The following is a 21754-nucleotide window of genomic DNA, read 5'->3' on the forward strand; positions in this document are numbered from 1 at the left end:
TCTCCCAATCGAGCTACACACCTTGGTCGGATCAATAGGCCAGCCTGTTCTGTGGGCCCTAATAGCATCTGGGAACACCGAATGAGCCACAGGAGACTAATGGCCTTAACTGACTTGAGTAGAGTCACTTGAGGCTGCAAGAAGGAAAGACGCACAGAGTGGACACTCTCCAACGAGTTCACTTGAATAATGAGGGGTCCACCTTAATAACCGTTACTCCTGCAAAAAGGCAAAAGGGCACACACCCCTTCCACTTCCCAAAACATGTATGAAAAACATGACACTTCCCAAATCCTGCGGACGTTGTGTTTGATGAGAAGCATATAATGAAAACAAATAAGAAAGATAACAGTCAAGAGAAGGATGGCCAGAAAAAACTGGCCATTGAGCTTGAGGTAGTAGAGGTAGATAAGACTAATCCACTCATAAAGGAAGGCATTATTTCTTTTCAAGAAACTCTTGGTACAGTTTAAGAGCAAGAACAACATTATAGCTTTGCAAAAGATAGAGAAAGAAGGACTCACACAAAGTTCAATAAGATATGGTTTGGTGTAGGTGATCTATCGCGCTATAAAGATGCTATAACTCACATGAGAGCCATAAGTGGATGCCGACTTCTGGATGTTTAGCTATGATTGATTGATTGATATATATATGGTATAATGTTTTCAATTAGTGTGCCAGTATCCAAAAAATCCAGCAGAGAAGTTGCTTTGATCGTATAATGGTCCTTGTTGCAGTTGGAATCCCCAAGTGGGTCCTTTCATTAGGTGTCATGATTCATGTGATATCCCACTTCTCATGGCCTCAGTGGAAAATACATGGTACTATTTGATTGAATCAGAATGAGATTTTTTGTTTTAATGAAAGGATAATTCATTAAGGTATTAGAAATATATATACTGGAACAGTAAGGAGTAGTCACCGAAGTTCCAAATACATATGTCATGAAAAACAAAGGAAAAACAGCAGAAAAATGGTATCCCATGTAGTAAGCGGTGTCCTGTGCCAAGCTGAAGGCCTAGGTTCGAATCCCTCTGCCACATGGGGCTTAAGAGATATCTGGTAGGGGTCTGCCTAACCCCAGCTTGCCTTTCAAAAAAACAAAAACAAAGGAACAACAACAGAAAAAACAGCAGAAAAAAATGAGAAAAAAACAGTCTAGTTGCCAGCCACTAATGATCGTTCACCAACCCAATTGGCGTCAGTTCCAGTTCACCCAATTGAAACATAATGAGATGAAACAGCAATCTGACGGTGGCCTAATTGGTGGGCATGACTCTAAGGCTCCACCATTGTGCTGTTTTAACCAAGAGGGTCATGGGGTCATCAACTCTGCCTGCTTGTCTAAATTTCAATGTAGGTTTATTTTCTTGATTTTTGGCTGCACACTGTCAGGCCTTTGGTTGGTAAAACCAACAAGATCCCCTCCGCTCACAGGGCAAATGCCCAAATTGAACCTTGCAGTGATAGTCGGCTCTCAAGGGATTTAAACTCGTGATGTTCTGTCAACTTGGTAACTGAAACCCGTGAGCCCTATTTTCTTCACTAAAAGAAGCTAAAAGTTGATGTTATGCCAAACATAATTTGGAAAAATGAGGAATCATGATCTTTCTTTATAAACAGTCATCACCTTTTAGTCAAACCACTGAGCAAAAAGGAGAATAGAACAGGACAGAAGAAAATAAAGAAACATTTTCAAGTGTGCACAAATTTTCAATTAGCATAACTAACATCCATTTATAGGATCCTCTCTTTGTCCATTTACATGATGTCTAGTCCAGTACAGGAAGTTCCTGTTTATCACAGCAAGTTATTTTCATTAGAAGGGGTGGTGCATAAAGGGACACTCAAATAATACTCGAAATGGGAGATTATGGAAAAGGTGCAGATCTACATGTCAGCTATCTTCTTCTTCTTCTTTTTATGACAAGGAACCCTCACCGAGAATGGGGACACTTAATGGGCCCGCACCCTGCATGCGAGGTAAACATTGTGGGCTAGTTATTTAAGAAAGTTAAAAGGCAACGTACCAAATTTTAGGGTCAGTGACTTCTTTATATGAGATAAGAATTTGTTGCGTCTATCTTACCAATAAACTATGTCTAAGTACGACATTATTTGTGATTTTGTTCACTAACTGTTTGCTTTTGCCTTTTTAAGATGAGCAAAAGAAGCAATAGCTACCCTTCTAATTTAAAATGCGGGATCTATGTCACAAATATTCCTGATAATTTGAATTTATTGTATTTGACGCGATATTTTTCACAAAAATACTCGAAATGGGATCTTGAGAAAATCCAAGAATCACAGGGCATTGCAAACATGCCCAAGTTAAAAATGGTGAGACTTAAAAAGCAAACCTCTCCCTTGCTTGCCATACACTCTAACCAACTCGTGGACATGGTTTTCGTGACATAGATTACACTTATATGCTATATATATATATATATATATATATATATATATATATATATATATATATATATATATATATTGTTTTCTCACGAGCTTATATGAGTCTAGCCGAGCCAAACATCCTGGGTTCTGTGTGTGTTTATTTTTTTGCTACGGTCGACATGTCTATCTTATCTAACACAGATCCCACCAAAACTTTCACAAATTCTGTACTGCAAGTTGTACACGGGGACAACAAACTATATATATATATATATATATATATATATATATATATATATATGAGAGAGAGAGAGAGAGAGAGAGAGAGATTAATACTTTTTAGACCTACGTTTTTTCTGCTCTGTTTCATCTCTGCTGCATCAATTCAATTCAATTTATACTTCAAAAAAATAATTTTTAGACGTAGGAAGGATTTGCATAGTTGGAAACAGAAGAAAAGAATATTACAATGTAAAAGGAAAAATGAGAAAATAGATAGAATATATCATAAGCAAGCATGGAATCTTCAAATCTTGGCATCAGGGCTATTGTTTTTTCGCTTCCTTCTCAGCCTGCAAGGCAGAAAGACAAAGCATGCAAAATCGTTTATCTTTTTTCAGACAAGATAAAGCATGCACTAGTGAGTCGAACTTATTAACTGGACTTCAGATTTGAGGCGAAACTTAATGACTCAGTTGGGCAATGTTATATGTGGGGCCATGTTAAAGTATGGGTTAGGCCAGGATGTTTCTAAAAGAGTAGCTTAGGTCGGCTTGGATGGATACATATTTTGTACAGTCGACAGTACGTACTATAAAAATTTATAGATGCATGTTGTATTGACTCAATCTGATCAGATGTCTTCAACATGGATTGTTTTTTAGCAACTGCCTTGCATCGTATTTTTCTAGTGTAAAAATATGGCTTTCTTGAATTAGGAAATTTTGGTACATTGTGGGACATTGATTTTCTGAAGACCTTGAAAAAACATCTTACATGTTATGGTATCATGATCTAAAAGCTGTTTTCTGCTGAACAAACCATGTAGATCACATTTAGGGTTACCCACCCAAAAAAAACTCAAAAGAAAGTGAGAATTATAGTATTTCAGCTAGGCAGTATGTATGTTCAACTGTGAAGTTTTATTCAAGGTAATTTTTTTGTGATGAGGAGGTCTTGCCGAGAACCGGGCCACTTAATGCTTTCCAGCAAGGCAAAACCCGGGTGGGACCCACAACCACCATGGCTTACATGGCCGATGTTGGATCTAGATATTGAATCCAAATATGGCCATTGGGTCTCACTATAGAATCCAATAACCACAAGATAGTGGACTCTTGGTGTGCAGTTAGTGGGGGTGGTTATTGGAGAGTGGGGCATGCTTCTCCATAAAAGTGATGAATCCCCTTGTTAAGTATACGAGAAAAATACAGAAAAAATGAGAGTGCTCTTTACAAGGGATTGTGAGATTCACCACCACGGAGAAGGGATAAAAAAAATGAAAGTGCTGTAAATCTTTACAGAGCATTGTGAGATTCACCACTAAGGAGTAGGGGACTGAAATAGCTAAGAGATAAAGCATGTGTAGTCACACAGGTGGAGGTTTGAATCCTCCTTCTGGCGCACATGCCCCACCATCCATCACCACTCATGGTGCCAACATCCCACCTTTGAAAGCTATGGACACACCTGTTCACCAGCAGGGTTTGATCCAGCGCCTTCACAACCACCCCTCTGACCATCCAGGGAACCCCCATGGATTGACGTTCATTTGTGTGTTGTATGCCTTGTTCATTCTTGCTTTCTTGTTTATATTTTCATTAGCATATAATTTTGTTGGTCATTACCGCTTTGACGACCCTTTCAAAGGCTTCAGGTCCATATTATCTCCTTGCATGGAGGCTCATCATCTGCAACACCCTCCTTTGTCCTTATGTAATATTGGGGCTTGGGTGATCCATAATCTTCCAATACTTCCTCACAACATTCTCATATATGTAAGCCGCTCAATGGAATATGGGCAACACTAACCATAAGGAGAATAGTAGTTTCATGCAAGGCCAAAGAGGGAACCTGTCACAAGGAATTTAGGGTTAAGGCACAACTCACAGTTCATTTAACACCAAAAAAAACCCCAACTCTTGTATGGCCCACAATCTCAAACAGAAACTACATTAACAAATTCATCATTAGTTATCAGCTTTGTCATTTACATTTAATGAACAGCAGTGTCGCAAAATTTGCTTAATATTTTACTTACCAAGCTAGGAATTTCCAGCATGAAAGCTCAAACAGTGTTATTAATGAGTACACCACCCAATATGTGAGTCATTGTTGATCATCTAGGGCCGGGCTATCTCGATTTCTTGAATTGACGAGTACCTGATTGCAAATTAATCAACAAAACATAAAAACTATAACATTGGCAATCTTAATTATGGAAAAGCAACGTAAAAGTAGAATTGCATGAGACTTATCTGTCCGGCAATTCTCCATTATCTAACAACTGCTCATGCCAAATTCATTAGTTTTTAAATTTAACAAAGACAATTATTTTATTAATCATATTAAGTTAATATGTTAGGACTCTTTCTCCAGAGTTCAACAAGTCTGTTCCTTCAGTAGCTTTTGGTAAAAATCTAGTCTAAAACAGGTGGCAGAACATGTACCTGGTGATATTTTTTCCCCCAAAACTAGTCTCTAACTGGCAGGAAATCATTTTCCTTCTACAATATCTTTCAATGGGTTGGATCTTAGGTTGAAATCAGCCATCTCAAATTTTCCTATACATTGACAAGTATGATCTGACCAAATATGGTGCAGGTGGGGATGAGTGGATATCGATCCTGGGTCAACGAATTAAAATTCATATCCCTGTGGATCCAAGCACTATTAGGTCGCAGAAGTCAGAAAAAAGTGGCATATTTACCAGATAATGACACCAATCCTTTTTTGTTAAACCCGGATCCATAAGATAAGAATTAGATATCCAGACCAAGATCTACTTTAGCAATCTATAGTTCTGATGAGGGCATGCACCCAGTTGAGATTCGACTAGGATCCAACCTCTTTGCATATAGTGAGCCTGGATGAGCTAATTAATAGAAAAGGCTTGGGTAACTTAGGCTCTGTTTGGAAAGCTTGAATTAGAGAGAGGGTGTTGTGTGTTCTCCCCGGAACACACATTCACGTGTTCCGGTGTGTACGGAGGAATATCTTGGGACCCACGATAATTCATATGCCAATGTTGCCCACGATGACTTTATAATAAAATAACATATAAAAAAGATAGATACGCTTTTGATGAAAATGTCCTCCCGCTCCCCGTATATAGATTTGCACGTTCCACCTTTATTTTTAGCTTGTGTTACAACACATGGCCGCCTTCTCATTCCTGCCTTGTGTTAGATAAAAAACATTCCCAGGTTCATTCCTACCTCATCGAGATAACTATAAATCGAACGACTGGTTCGATCATTAGTGGGCGTCATAGAGAGATTTGTCAGCCATCTCTTTTTACAGTCATATCTTCTTCTTCATTTTCGTTAGGTAGTATGGAAAAAGCAATGACGCACAAACATTCCAACAAGTGCCATTAAAGCGTGGTGAGTACCTTTCCATGTCATCATGCTAATGTTAAAGAACATATGTCATCGTGAGTGTCATTAATGCATTTTGTTATTGCAGGTAAATTTTATAGTTTCGATGGTTGGAAACTTGAAGATATTTGTAAGACGTTGGGACCTGTTGACAAGAATGTTTGGTTATAGATGAGAGCAAGGGCCTCTACCCCATTCAGTATCGTTCATTCACTCAATATATGCAATGTAACGCAAATTGCGGTTGTGGTAACACGTATATCATTTTTTGAGATATTGTTTTGTTTGTTAATATCAATTTGTAGTATATTATGTTGAATTGTCATATATTGATCTATAAGATATTATATATTTTCTAGTGTCGATTTGTGAGATATTGTTTTGTTTGTTAATATCGATTTGTAATATATTATGCTAAATTGCCGTATATCGATTTGTAAGATATTATGTATTTTCTAGTGTCAATTTGTAAGATATTATTTTGATTGTTAATATCGATTTATAATATATTATGTTGAATTATTGTAGATCGATTTGGAAGATATTATGTGTTTTCTAGTGTCTATTTGTGAGATATTGTTTTGTTTGTCAATATCGATTTGTAATATATTATGCTAAATTTTTGTATATCGATTTGTAAGATATTATGTGTTTTCTAGTGTTAATTTGTAAGATATTATTTTGATTGTTAATATCGATTTATAATATATTATGCCGAATTATCGTATATTGATTTGGAAGATATTATGTGTTTTCTAGTGTCTATTTGTAAAATATTGTTTTGTTTGTTAATATCGATTTGTAATATATTATGTCAAATTGCCGTATATTGATTTGTAAGATATTATGTATTTTCTAGTGTCGATTTATGAGATATTGTTTCGGTTGTTAATATCAATTTGCAATATATTATGTTAAATTTTTGCATATCGATTTGTAAGATGGCATGTGTTTTCCAGTGTCGATTTGTAAGATATTGTTTTGTTTGTTAATATCGATTTTTAATATATTATGTTGAATTGTGGTATATCAATATATAAGATATTATATGTTTTCTAGTGTCGATTTATGAGATATTATTTTGTTTATTAATATTAATTTATAATATATTATGTTGAATTGTTGTATATCGATTTGTAAGATATTATGTATTTTTTAGTGTCAATTTGTGAGATATTATTTTATTTGTTAATATTGATTTATAATATATTATGTTGAATTATCGTATATCAATTTGTAAGATATTATATGTTTTCTAATATCAATTTGTGAGATATTGTTTTGTTTGCTAATATCGATTTGTAATATATTATGTTGAATTGTCGTATATCGATTTGTAAGATATTATGTGTTTTCCAGTATCGATTTGTGAGATATTGTTTTGTTTATTAATATCAATTTGTAATATATTATGCAGAATTGTCGTATATCGATTTGTAAGGTATTATGTATTTTCTAGTAACGATTTATGAGATATTGTTTCGGTTGTTAATCTCGATTTGTAATATATTATGTTGAATTTTCGTATATCGATTTGTAAGATATTATGTGTTTTCGAGTGTTGATTTGTGAGATATTATTTTGTTTGTTAATATCGATTTGTAGTATATTATGTTGAATTGTCGTATATCGATCTGTAAGATATTATGTATTTTCTAGTGTCGATTTAGTCTGCGTGTTCAAGACTAAAACGATGCTCCTCTTATACCAATAGCGTGTTTAAATTTCGAGCAAGCGCTGCAGCCCATGGCTAACACCTTCCCTCACCTTCAAACAAAGTGTCTCTCTACCAATGCCTTAATTTGAGAGATACCTGAGTAGGCAGGCAGCATGGGACCAAATAAAAAAGGAGCATTTTGTGGGCATTAAGGAATCACTGCAGTTCCTATTCCTAAACCTATTGGATGGGTTAAAAGGCTTCTTTCCTCCAAAATGAAGGTAAAGAAATGCATATCAAAAGAAAAAGCAGAAAGGAAAAGGAAAAGTATACCAGCGTGGCCGGCAAAGTGAGTACTGTGTGTTTTTTTTTACAAGTTTTTTTAAGTTCTCACCCAAGCAGGTAATCTCCGGATGGGGTCACCGACGCCTGAGCCCTTACAGAGCCCATCAGTTAATCATATTTATTCAATAAAACAACAGAAATTATGCAATAACAAGTAATAGAAATCCCATATGCGAGAGCCTTGAATCTATGGTTATGTTGTGGTTTCCGCCATGCTCTCATACTCTCTTGCTGTTTGGGAGCAGTGGCGTTTTCCAAACATTGTATTGTGAATAGTGTTGGCAGCTCCAACACCACATTTCAACAATTTTCACAACTCCATCTCTCAACATCACGCATTGGCGTTTTCATCTGGTTGCAATGTTCCCAAACATAGCCTAAATCTTTTCTCATTTTACTCACCAGTACTTCAACATATGATGTGAAGTATCTGAAATATGAGAAGGGAAGACTAAAAAACAAAAAGCAACCACCCCCAACGCCCAAATGAAGTTATCATTCTGCATATGTTGGACGAGCGCAGAGTCAAGTTCAGAAGAACATGAACTCTAAAACACGCTTTTCCTGAAAGGCTATGTCACACTGACCTGTCATTTAGTCTGCGTGTTCCTGGTGACACGACCAGAAGCACTATGATAAGTGGACACAGACACTGACATGTTTAATGCTTTTTTCATGATTTTTAGTAATATTTCAATGAAAATATATTTTTATATATTAAACTAATACTTGTTACTGGAGAATGATTTGTTGGATGTGGGTGGGTCTTCGTTACCAGGTACCCTTGAAAGATTGAAAGCCAGGTAAGTCAACAAGGCTTTCACCCAACTCCAAGGAATTGATTTTGTCAAAACATTTTCTCCTATCATAAAACCTACTACTATCATTCTTTCTAGTGTGCTTGCCAATGGGTAGGCCATTCGGCAAATGGATATTAGAAAATCTTATCAACATGGTTTTCTTAGAACAGGTGTTCACGGAACAGCCACCAGGCTTCCAGGAACTTCATAGGCCTAATTATGTTAGCAAACTCAAAAGAGCATTATATAATCTCAAACAATCGGTTGGAACTTGCTTTGATCGATTTAGTATATACCTGTTGAGTATGGAGTTTTATTGCAATATTGTCGATTCTTTGTTGTTTATTTGTCTTGATTCTAGAGGATGGACAGTTTTTATTAATTACTATTTGTTGATGATATAATTATCATAGAAAGTAGTTAACACAGAATTTCTCACCCAAACGATTGAGAATCTTAGCAATGAATTTGCCATGAAGGATCTGGGCTATAATCACCACTTCCTCGGCATCCAGGTCCAACATTTTGATGATAGACTTTTCTTAAATCAAACACAATATGCTTATAATTTTTGACATGGCACAAATGAAGGATTGCAGACCCATTAGTATGCAGATGGTTGGGAGACCACAACATCCAGACAATAATGAAGCATTTGAAGACATTCACTTTTTTCAAAGCATAGTGGGAAGTTTGCAGTACCTCACTTGTACGATCAGATTTGCCATTCAGTGTGAATTATGTTTTGCAGCACATGGATGCTCCTATAAAGTCCCATTTTCAATTGGTGAAATGTATTCTTCATTATATCAAGGGAACTATCACTTTTGGCATTCGTTTATTGGCTAAAAACCTTTGGTGCTGTATGGTTTTTTGAATACAGATTGGGTTGGGTGCCATACACTCGAAGGTCCACCACAGGGTCTTTGCATATATCTTGGAGGCAATTGTATTTCGTGGAGTGCAGACAAACAAGCTACTGTATCCAAATCAAGTTCAACAGCCGAATATAGAGCCTTTGCTTCTACTATGGCTTAGCAGAACTTCTACCATTTTTTGTGACAACTTATCCGTCCTTCACATGACTATTAATCCTGTCTTCCATAATCGATCCAAGCATATTGTGAGATTGATTATCATTTTGTATGAGAGAAAGTTGCTTAGAGACGGTTACAAGATTTGTCCCTTCACACGCCCAAGTGCGTGACATTTTTACGAAGCCACTTACCAAAGACCCTTTCTCCTCTGTCAGAATCAAACTCGGACTTTGGTTACCACCCCAACTAAGTTTGAAGGGGCATATGATCCAGAATAATCAAATCCAGACCTGATCGGATGCAGATCAATATCAGATCCATGTAGTTGTTGATAAGATGATAAGATCAGAGGATAAATCCAAAGCTCAAAGGAAAGTCAACAGGCAAAATGAAAAGCTCAGGATAAAAGCAAAGCACAACATATGGATATACAGCTAGATAAAGCCAACGAGAAATGAAAAACATATCATGAGGCACATTTGACAGTTCCCAATGAGAGTCCATCCTCATCTGTATTGACAGATTGTTAGAGATATGGATAAGGTGAAACATGTGAGAAAGTTTTTCAGTTGGATTCTCACGATAACTCAAATGGTGAAGTCATCCAAAGAAGGATTAACGTCTTACCAAAAGCAGATCAGGGAAAGGATATTGATCCACCTATAATCAAGGAAAAGGATAAGCATTTAAGGCCATTAGGATCTTCGAATCCTGGAGATAAGGAAACTCAAGATATTTCCAAATGTAAAAATCATGTGAAGACTCAACTTACCTTGTACTCATCATATAAAATGAGAACTAACACTCTCTATACACATGGAATAGAGGCACCGTGAACGTAGGTTATTTTTAACTGAACCACGTAAATCTGTGTCCTGTGTGAGTGTGTAATTCTCTATGTGTGAAGTCGTGTGATATTGATATTCCCACATTTGAGTTCTATTATGGTATCAGAGCCATAATTGTTTCAACGTCAATGGCCAACTCTGAAGTGCCCACAAATGAAAATCTAGTATGGGATTAGCCAGTCGTGTTAGGTATCATCCATGCATTTCGTTCTCAACCAAATTTCCAATCTGGCCTGCATCATTTCCAGACAACTAATAATTATTTATCATGGGAGTCACAGTTTATTCCTGTTTTGAAATAGTATGACCTCATGGGCTTTGTCGATGGATCGAAGCCTTGTCCTTCGAGTTTCAAACCAAACTCTAGTGAAGTCAATCTTGAGTATATGTTATGGCAGTGTCAAGATAAACTATTACTTAGTTGGATTCTTTCTTCTTTATATGAATCTGTTCGTACCCATGTAGTTGGGTTAAAGGCTTCTTATGAAGTCTAGAATTCATTAAAAATAGCTTATGCAGCTCAGTCTAGAGCCTGAATCATGCAGTTGAAAAATTGGTTATTTAAACTCAAGAAAGGGACCCAAAACATTAAAGAAGACATTTAATATTAAAAAAAAATTCTCACCAACTAAACCAGTTTTTGAAGATGATTTAATGGCTCATATTTTAAGAGGACTTTCGTCAGATTTTAACTCATTCGTCAGATTTTAACTCATTCCGAACAACTCTTGCAACTTGCACAAAGCTTATTACTCTTGATGAACTTCATGGACTTCTTTTAATTCAAGAAGCTCAACTTAATGAGAGTGAGCTGAACATTGAGATTGGTAACCCATCGACTAACCTATCTACACGTCATAATCAAAATTGGCATGGAGGTTATAAAGGTCAAAACAATCATGGTGGAAACCGAGGTTTTGGTAGGAGAAGAAATTGAGGTCGTTCCCAAAATTTCAATAGCTCTCGGGGAGAACAAAATTTAGGCGAATAAGAAAATCAGTCAAATAAAGTAGTTTATCAAGCATGTGACAAACCAGGTCACATTGCACGAAAATGCTTTCAATAAGCATTGTTATATCAAGTTGGCGCTCCTCAAGCATATTATGTTGCGTCTACGACTTATGGCGACGAGGCATGATACCAAGATTCTGGTGTGACTCAACATATTACCAATGATATCGGCAATATGTCACTACATTTGGAGTATCAATGAAATGACACTCTAAAATTCGGCAATGGCTCAGGTTTGCAAATACACAATATTGGTATCATTTATTTTCCTAAATCAAATCTCCTCCTTGAAGATGTGTTACATGTTCCTCGCATTACCAAGAATTTGGTTTCAGTCAACAAATTGACTAGAGAACAATTTATTTGTTGAGTTTCATCTTGATTGTTGTTATATTAAGGACAAAACTTTGAAAAGTCTTCTAGCCAATGAAAAGAGTGATGGAGGTCTCTATCGGGTTGACTTACGAGCAGGAAGAAATAAAGCGGCCATGGTAGGTGAGCATACTATAATTGATCAATGGCATCAATGCCTGGCACTACAAGAAAAAACGTTGTTAGCGATGAAAATATTCCGTCGCTAGTTAGCGACGGATTAACGAGCGAAAAACATCTGTCGCTATAATAAACGAAGCTTACGAAAACAGCGACAAAATATAGTCCATCGTCAAGTCCGTCGCTAATTAGCGACGGCTTTTGCGACATATTGTTTTGTCGTTACGACTGTACCATTTGGCGACGACGTTTGCGACAAAAGCTATTCCGTCGCTACTTAGTGACGGACTTGGCGACGGAATATAGTCTGTCGCTCGTTTCGTAAATGTGATTTATGTTGGCTTAGTGACGGAATTAATCCGTCGCTAAGCCGTCGCTAATTTTCGAATAACCCTAATCCCAGACAACTTTTTCTTTTCTTCTTTCGCTGCTTCCGCCGCTCCCGCCGTTTGTTGTTCGCCGGTGCCACTCCCGCCGTTCGCCGGTCCCACTCTCGTCGTCCGCCGATCCCATCGTCCGCAGACCTCGCCGCCCGGAGACAGGTAAACGCGCGTTTTCCAGCAGGGGGTCGACCCCTTGCGTTTTCCGGCAGAGGGTCGACCCCCTGCGTTTTTCGGCAGGGGGTCAACCCCGGCAGGGGGTTAACCCCTTGCCGGAACAGGCAGGGGGTCGACCCTCTGCCTGCTCAGGCAGGCAGGCGACCCCCTATTGTTCTGGCAGGCAGGCAGGCGACTCACTGGCAGAAAGGCTGGGGGTCGATCCCCTGCCCGAACAGGGGGTCAGTTAACCCCCTATGTTCCGTAAGGGGGTTAACCCCTATGTTCCGTAAGGGGGTCGACCCCCTGCCGGAACAGCAGGGGAGTCGACCCCTTGCCGGAATAGCTTCTTTTTTTTGTGGTGACTTCATTTTAAAATAGCGTTTTTTGTGCAGATTTTTCAACGGAACCAGCTCGTGCTCAGCCACCTGTGGTAACTAAGTGACAAAAATAATACAAATCGGGTAAATACCCGTGGTGAGTAAGTGATGCAAGCGTATCACATGTTATTTAATTTATTAGATGTAACACTTTATTGTTCACACACTCACTTAGTTGTTGATATTTAGGGTTGCTTTGTTGGAGTTCAGAGATCATGCTGAGTATGATTTTAATGTATGAATATGAAAGTGTTCTTATTTTTTGAGTACGGAGTCTATGCTAGGCATGGTAGTAGTTAATGAGATATTGAAGTGTGTTTGATGCAGGTACATGTTTGTCATTTATCTGATATGAATGATTACGATGTATTGCAATGTTTGATATAATTGTATCCATGCTTGCATGTAGTTACTTTCAATTTGATTATGACTTCCATGTGAAATTGTATAATGAAAGCATGCTTCAAATGACTGTATCGTATCATTAATAGTTTACATATGAAAATATTAAGTTATCAATGCATGCATCAAAATTCTTGTTATTGTATGACATCATATATTGCATGATAAATTTGATATTTTCTTCATCGTAGCATTCTGATTATTCTCTTTTAATTCGTTAGGCTATTATTCGTAACATCATAAGAAAATGACTGCAAACCGTGAATGGATGTACCGTAGGATAGTGAACAATGAGTTATCGCATGAATACATGAATGGTGTTGACAGTTTTATTGAATTTGCAACGGCAAGTGTCAGTACTGTGGATCCCACAGGTCAGATTAGGTGTCCCTGCAAGATTTGTAAGAATAATTGATTTATAGAACCTCATAGCGTTAGACATCACCTATACAAAAAGGGTTTTGTGAGTGATTATCAGAACTGGACATTTCATGGAGAAGAATTTAGAAACGATTTTGATGCACGGGTGAATGTGGTACACAATAATCCATATACGGATTTGATATTTGATGCCGCATGAACAGAACTGGGTTCTGCTATGAGTTCTAGTGATGTAAGAACTGCTATAGATGAAGAATCACCAAACAATGCAGCTAGTAGATTTTATGATTTACTTAGAGATGCTGATGAGCCACTTTGGAACGGTTGCGAGAGTCACACTATCTTGTCTGCAGTTCTTCAACTAATAAATTTGAAGTCCGAGTATAATTTGAGTCAATCATGTTTTGACCGTTTGTGCATGATTGTGAAGAGTATGTTGCCCAAAGATGAGAAATTGCCACAAAATTTCTATCGTGCGAAAGTTATGGTCAACACTCTAGGTATGGGTTACAAAAAGATTGATGCTTGTCCAAATCACTGCATGTTGTATTTCAAGGAGCAGGAAAACAACATATCATTCTCGTCATGTGGGCATCCTCGGTTCAAGCCAAAGACAAGAGGCAATGGTAGCACGAGATCAAAGAAAGTTTCATACAAGTCGCTCCGCTACTTTCCTATCACTCCTAGATTGCAGCGATTGTATATGTCTTCAAGGACAGCTAAACACATGAGATGACATGCAAATAAAGTTTGACATAATGAAAACAAGATCACACATCCTGTTGACGCTGAAGCTTGGAAGCACTTTGATCGTACTCATCAGAACTTCGCAATAAAAGTGCGAAATGTTAGACTCAGTCTATGTACAGATGGATTTAATCCATTTGAGGGTAGATCAACTCCATAGTCATGCTAGCCAGTATTTGTAACTCTATACAACCTTCCACCAAGCTTGTGTATGAAACGTCCAAATCTTTTCTTGTCTTTGTTGATCCCTGGTCCGACCTCACCTGGCCAAAATCTTGATGTATATTTAAGGCCATTGATTAATGAACTAAAAGTACTGTTGGATGACGGTGTTACCACGTATGATGCCCACAAAAAACAAAATTTCAACATGAAGGCCGTTGTTTTATGGACAATCAGTGACTTCCCTGCATATGGTATGCTATCTAGTTGGAGCACACATGGGAGGTTGGCATGTCCGTATTGCATGGAGGATTCAAAAGCTTTTAGATTGAGGCATGGAAGGAAGCCTTGCTGGTTTGAGTGCCATCATCGATTTCTACCCAGTGACCATCCGTTCTGACGACAAAAGAATGTGTTTAAAGCAGACACAACTGAAACGAAAGGTCCATCTTTAAGATTGTCTGGCATAGAGATTCTAAGAAGATTGCGATACTTTCAAGATGTATTAACAGATGCCCGCTGTCCTACACCCTTCCGTGGATTTGGGAAGGATCACAATTGGACAAGGAAATCTATTTTTTGGGAACTACCGTATTGGTCGACCCTATTGATACGACATAATTTGGATGTAATGCATGTGGAGAAAAATGTGTTTGATAATGTGTTCAATACAGTAATGAATGTTAAAGGAAAAACGAAGGATAATCCGAAGGCCCATATGGATTTAAAATTAATATGTAAAAGACCAGAATTGGAACTCAAAGAGTATAATGGCAAAGTACTGAAACCAAAGGCAAAGTACGTGCTCAGACCTGATCAAATAAAACATGTATGTCAATGGTTGAGACAATTGAGATTTCCAGATGGATATGTCTCTAACATTGCTCGGACTGTGAAGATTGACTATGGACAGTTATATGGGTTGAAGAGCCATGATTGTTATATCTTTATGCAACGATTGATACCCCTAGCATTCCATGATATGTTAGACAAACCTATATGGGGGGTATTGTCTGAGTTGAGCGAATTTTTCAGAACATTGTGCGCATCGAAGGTCGTAGTATCAAATGTAAAGAATCTGGAAGACTTTGTCATCACCACTGTTTGTCTGCTAGAAAAGATATTTCCGCCAGCATTTTTTGATGTTATGAAACATTTGATCATACATTTGCCATATAAACTAAGGGTTGGTGACCCTGTGCAATATCGATGGATGTACCCATTTGAAAGGTATATGTTTTTTTATATTTGTCTCTTTAATGATATATACTTAAAATTTGAAATGTATATTTTTGCCAGATGCATGTTCGACCTCAAAAAAAAGGTTCGTAATAAAGCAAGAGTAGAAGGCTCTATTTGTGAGGCATACACTTTAGAAGAGATTTCAAATTTTTTATCTATGTACTTCGAACCTCATATTCCAACACGTTACATATGCCCGCCCCGTAACGATGATGGAGAACAAGTAATTGTAGCTGACAAGCTGTCGATATTTCAACCACTTGGGAATGCATTTGGTAGTTGCCGATCAAGGCTCTTGACAGATCGAGAGCAAGACGCAGCACACATCTATATTCTTTTTAATTGCTCAGCGATCGACCCATACATCGAGTAAGTATATGTAGACGCAACACAATTATAAATCCTTTTATGTTCTATATGTGGATACATGGCTCGGTAATATAAGTATTTGTGATTTGCAGACAATTTGATTTGGAGTTGCAAAGAGAAGTTTCACATCTCACTGATGCAGAAGTACAAAAAGAACGTGAAACTAAGTTTGTGGAGTGGTTGAAACAGTTGGTAAAAAAGCTAACATAAATGTTGTACTTATAAACAACACTAAGTTACTTAATTGATCGTGATCACAATCATTGTTTATGTCTGTGCGTAGGTCCGCCATGGTGATGTTAAAGATCAAGGAATATGTGATTTAGAAAATGGTCTGACCAAAGTTATGCAATGCTACAACGGGTATATCGTAAATGGTTATCGATTCCATACAAAAGACTACGGTATAAACAAATCAACGATGAATAGTGGCGTGTGTGTCAAGAGTAACAGCTACGGTGAAAATGAACATGATTACTACAGTGTTATAGAGGAAATAATGGAGTTGACTTACTTAGGCATAATTAACAGGGTAACTTTATTCAAGTGTCATTGGTTTGATCCAACTGCAACAAGACTCGACAAAGCTTCAGGCATTGTGGAGGTGAATCATAAATCCAGGTTTGGAACATATGAACCATTCATATTAGCCTCGAAAGCTCAACAAGTTTATTATACTTCATATCCGAGTATAAAAAAGTCAGATAGAAATGAATGGTGGGCAGTTTGCAAGGTGAAGTCCAAACTATACCCTGAGTATGATCAGTTACAGGAAGATGAGTTAGCTGAAGACAACGATTACTATCAATCAGATGATGTTTATGACGTCGCTTATGGTCACGATGTTGCGCATGATATGCATGTCATATCTCTATTGGCCGATGAAACATTCATAGAGGAGTGTGATCCAAATGATGTACCAAGTGGATGAGTAAACAATGAAGAAGAAGAAGAAGAAAGTCAAACAAGTGACGAGGAAGAATTCTCAAGCTAGTGAGCAAAATCTTGTAATACAAACCTCTATTTAAATGCATTGCAATACTTGATGTGAATGATTTGAATTATTTGAATGTATTGTAATACTTGATGTGAATGAATGAGTTGTATTGCAATACTTGATGTGAATGATTAAAAATTTTATTTGAATGTATTGTAATACTTGATACGAATTATTCGAATGCATTGTAATACTTGATGTGAATGATTTGAATTATTTGAATGTATTGTAATACTTGATGCGAATGAATGAGTTGTATTGCAATACTTGATGTGAATGATTAAAAATTTTATTTGAATGTATTGTAATACTTGATACAAATTATTTGAATGCATTGTAATACTTGTGAATGATTTGAATTATTTGAATATATTGTAATACTTGATACGAATGATTCGAATGCATTGCAATACTTGATGTGAATGATTTGAATTATTTGAATGTATTATAATTTATGCAACGAATGATTTGAATTATTGCAATACTTGATGTGAATGATTTGAATTATTTGAATGCATTGTAATACTTGATGCGAATGATTTGAATGCATTACAATGCTTGATGTGAATGACTTGAATGCATTGCAGTACCTGGTATGAATGATTTGAATGTATTGTAATACTTGTTGCGAATCATTTGAATGTATTGCAATACTTGATGCGAATGATTTGAATTATTGTAATACTTGATGCGAATGACTTGAATGTATTGTAATACTTGATGTGAATTATTTGAATGTATTGTATGACATATGTTATTTGTTAGAATATGGTTCGTGGAGGTTACAGTGGTCGCTCATCTAGTAGTAGCCAGGCTCAGCCTTCATCTTCACGGGCTTCTCTGATAGATATATCATTTAACTAATTGGATGCTTGATTAGTTCAAATGCGCATTCTGAGAATTTCTAACGTATTTTTTTACAGATGATGTTTCGCCTGTACACGACCCCTACACCAGTTGATCACACAAGTCATGAGCCAACACAGGAAGCAGAGTCTTCTCAGTCTGGCACAAGAAGACTCATTCGAATAGTGTATATCGATAATCGACCGTAAGTATTTCGTTTTCAATTATTGCATATCTTATAAATATTTTATATTGATATTTACTGTGTATCAATTCATGTGCAGCACGAGGTTTGAGCAACAAGAAGTAGTATGGGAGATTAGGAATTCACTACTTCAACATCTACTAGGACCGATTGCTCAATGGAAAGAGTACCTAAAGGAGGTGTTAGACAGATTGTGGTCCTCATTCGCGGTATACAGTTGTTCCTCATAGTTAATATATTTCATATTTAATTTTTTTAAGTAATGTCTACTAACTTTCTAAAAATATTTTTAGACTTCGAATCGCTTCGCAACTATAGTGGAAGAAAATGATGCAAGGAAGGTGTGGCAGAAGGTGGCTGCCAATCGATTTGCAGACATGCTGCACAATATGAAGACTGCAGCAAAAAAAACATCTGGTGTAATAGATGATCCACTACAATGGAAGGGCCATAACCCTATTACTATCAAGAGAGATTATTGGGATGAAATATGCGATAAGTGGGCGGAAGATGCATTTCGAAATCACTTTGCGAAGGCTGCACAAAATTGAGCAAAAATGTCCGAAGCCCATCTACACACAGGTGGATCTAAGACATTTGGGAGCCACCTGAAGAAAATGGTAACTCATTAATATATAATATTAATTTTATAAGTATTGTTGCAAACTTGTGAACTAAATCTTTTGTCCTTTAACTTTGCAGGAAGCAGAAAAAGGAGGCATTGTACCATATAAGGATGTGTTTGTTGAAACACATAAACGGAAGACCACGGGAGTCTTCGTATCAGAGAAGGCGAGAACGACAACGGTATGTATTTATTCTATTAATAATCATTGCAGTATGAAAGTTATCATAATGTTATAATTAATTATTAATGCATACTTTAAACATTATTTTGTAGGAGGCATATGAGCAACAGATGGTAGAGCGATATGGCGATGACGCTACTCAGCATCCATTATTTGATCCTGCAGCATGGGTGACTGCAGCAGGTAAACCCAAAAAAGATCGCGTGTTCGGGTTTAGGAGTAATCTGAATACTTCACCAGTTATTGCTTCTTCCAGTTACGGCTCACAGACTTCTTTCGCCGACATAAGCTCCAAGCAGCAGCCTATTCTTTCCGGTGATGATGTACGCCAGATCATTAAGGACACAATGAATGACTACTTCCATGACACTGTCGCCCCCTTTCTCCGTGATGAGATCAACAATCTTATACTGAACAGGGAATCTTCGATTGCAGGTCCCTCTCAGGTATAATCACATATTCAGTTTTTTGTCTACCTTAGAACACATATGAGCATAATTGAATCACATATATAACTTTTTGCCTGCCTTAGAGCATATATGAGCATGATAGAATCACATATAGAGTTTTTTTCTGCCTTAGAGCATATATGAGCATGCTATAATCACATATAAAATTTTTTGCTTGCCTTAGAGCACATATGAGCATGATAGAATCACATATAAAGTTTTTTTGACTGCCTTAGAACACATATGAGCATGCTATAATCACATATTCAGTTTTTTGACTGCCTGAGAACACATATGAGCATGTTATAATCATATATTCAGTTTTTTGACTACCTTAAAACACATATGAGCATGCCAAAATCACATATAGAGTTTTTTTACTGCCTTAGAACATATATCATTCATGATAGAATCACATATAAAGTTTTTTGCTTTGCCTGCCTTAGAGCACATATGAGCATGATAGAATCACATATAGAGTTTTTCTGTCTGCCTTAGAACACATATGAGCATGCTATAATCACATATTCAATTTTTTGACTGCCTTAACACACATATGAGCATGCTATAATCACATATTCAATTTTTTGACTGCCTTAGCACACATACGAGCATGATCGAATCAAATATATAGCTTTTTGCCTGCCTTAAAGCACATATGAGCATGGTAGAATCACATATAGAGTTTTTCTAGCTGCCTTAGAACTTATCTGAGCATGATATAATCGCATATAAAAATTTTTTAATGCCTTAAAACACATATAATTCATGATAGAATCACATATACAGTTTTTTGCCTGCCTTAAAGCACATATGAGCATAATAAAATCACATATAAAGTTTTTTTATTGCCTTAGAACACATATGAGCACATGATAGAATCACATATAGTGTGTAATTTATTTCATTATATTTTGTTTATCAATATTGACTGTTCTTTTCTTGTGTAGGCTGCTAGCGATAATCAGCATAGCAGAGCTGAAGGGACAAATAAAGGCAATGAACAAGAAGACGCACAAAATCTTGGCGATGATTAGAGAACTGTGTTGAAGAAGTTCTATTTTTTTTTGTTTCCTAATTGTAATTGTTGAATTGTAAATAAATAAACTTTTTACTTTTAAGGTGGAACGATTAATTGTTGTAGATTCCTTTTATATGGAATTTTTTGTGTAGTTTGTTTTTTATTTACAGGAAATATAAATTGTACAGGAAATATAAATTGTACCGTTCTCGGTATTTAATTTTCAAATAATTTTTTTTATTTTTTTCGTGTTTGCGACAGATTAGCGACGAAAACATTCGTCGCTATGGATAATCTAGCGACAGCTTAGCGACGGACGTAAATCTGTCGCCAAGTCGAGGTCGCCGTTTAGTACCGGAGGATTGCCGACGGAATACATCGCTCATTATTCCGTCGCAATTAGCAACGGACCTGGCGACGAATTTATTCCATCGTCAGTTAGCGTCGAAAAATTTGTGACGTAAGCATATCGTTGCCTCGTCGTCGCTAATTCGTCGCTAAACCGGTTTCCGACGAATTAGCGACGGAATGTGCTCGTCGCTAATCCACTGCTTTGTTGTGGTGTGGGTCATCCTTCTTCTAAGATCATCCAGCATGTTTTAAGTAGATTTCATTTACCTTTTCATAAACGGTTTGAAAATAAAGTTTATGAAGCCTGTCAAGTTGGCAAGAGTCATAACTTGCCCTTTCTTGATTCCTCTCATTAAGTTATTGAACCTTTACATTTGATTTTTTCTAATGTTTGGGGACCAACCCCTGCAAGTTTTGTTAATGGTGATAGATATTATGTTAGCTTTGTTGATGCTTATTCTTGCTATTATTGGATTTACTTAATACAACATAAGTCACAAGTCTTCAATATTTTCAAACAGTTTAAGTTACATGTTGAAAATCTTTTCAATTGCAAAATTAAGTATCCTCACATCGGTTGGAGCGGTGAATATCAGAATGTGTCTCAATATCTGCAGACTTGTGGTATAGGGCATCGAGTGTCTTACCCTCACACTAATGAACAAAAT

General features: G+C 36.8%; 1 pseudogene; it reads right to left on the reverse strand.

Annotated features, from left to right (window-relative positions):
* Positions 1-4283: 4283 nt before the first annotated feature.
* LOC149843463 (HVA22-like protein f pseudogene) lies at positions 4284-21114 on the reverse strand (annotated as a pseudogene).
* Positions 21115-21754: the final 640 nt, after the last annotated feature.

This window comes from Nuphar pumila, chromosome 3, assembly GCF_984573655.1.
Source record: "Nuphar pumila chromosome 3, dmNupPumi1.hap1.1, whole genome shotgun sequence".
Lineage (NCBI taxonomy): Eukaryota > Viridiplantae > Streptophyta > Magnoliopsida > Nymphaeales > Nymphaeaceae > Nuphar > Nuphar pumila.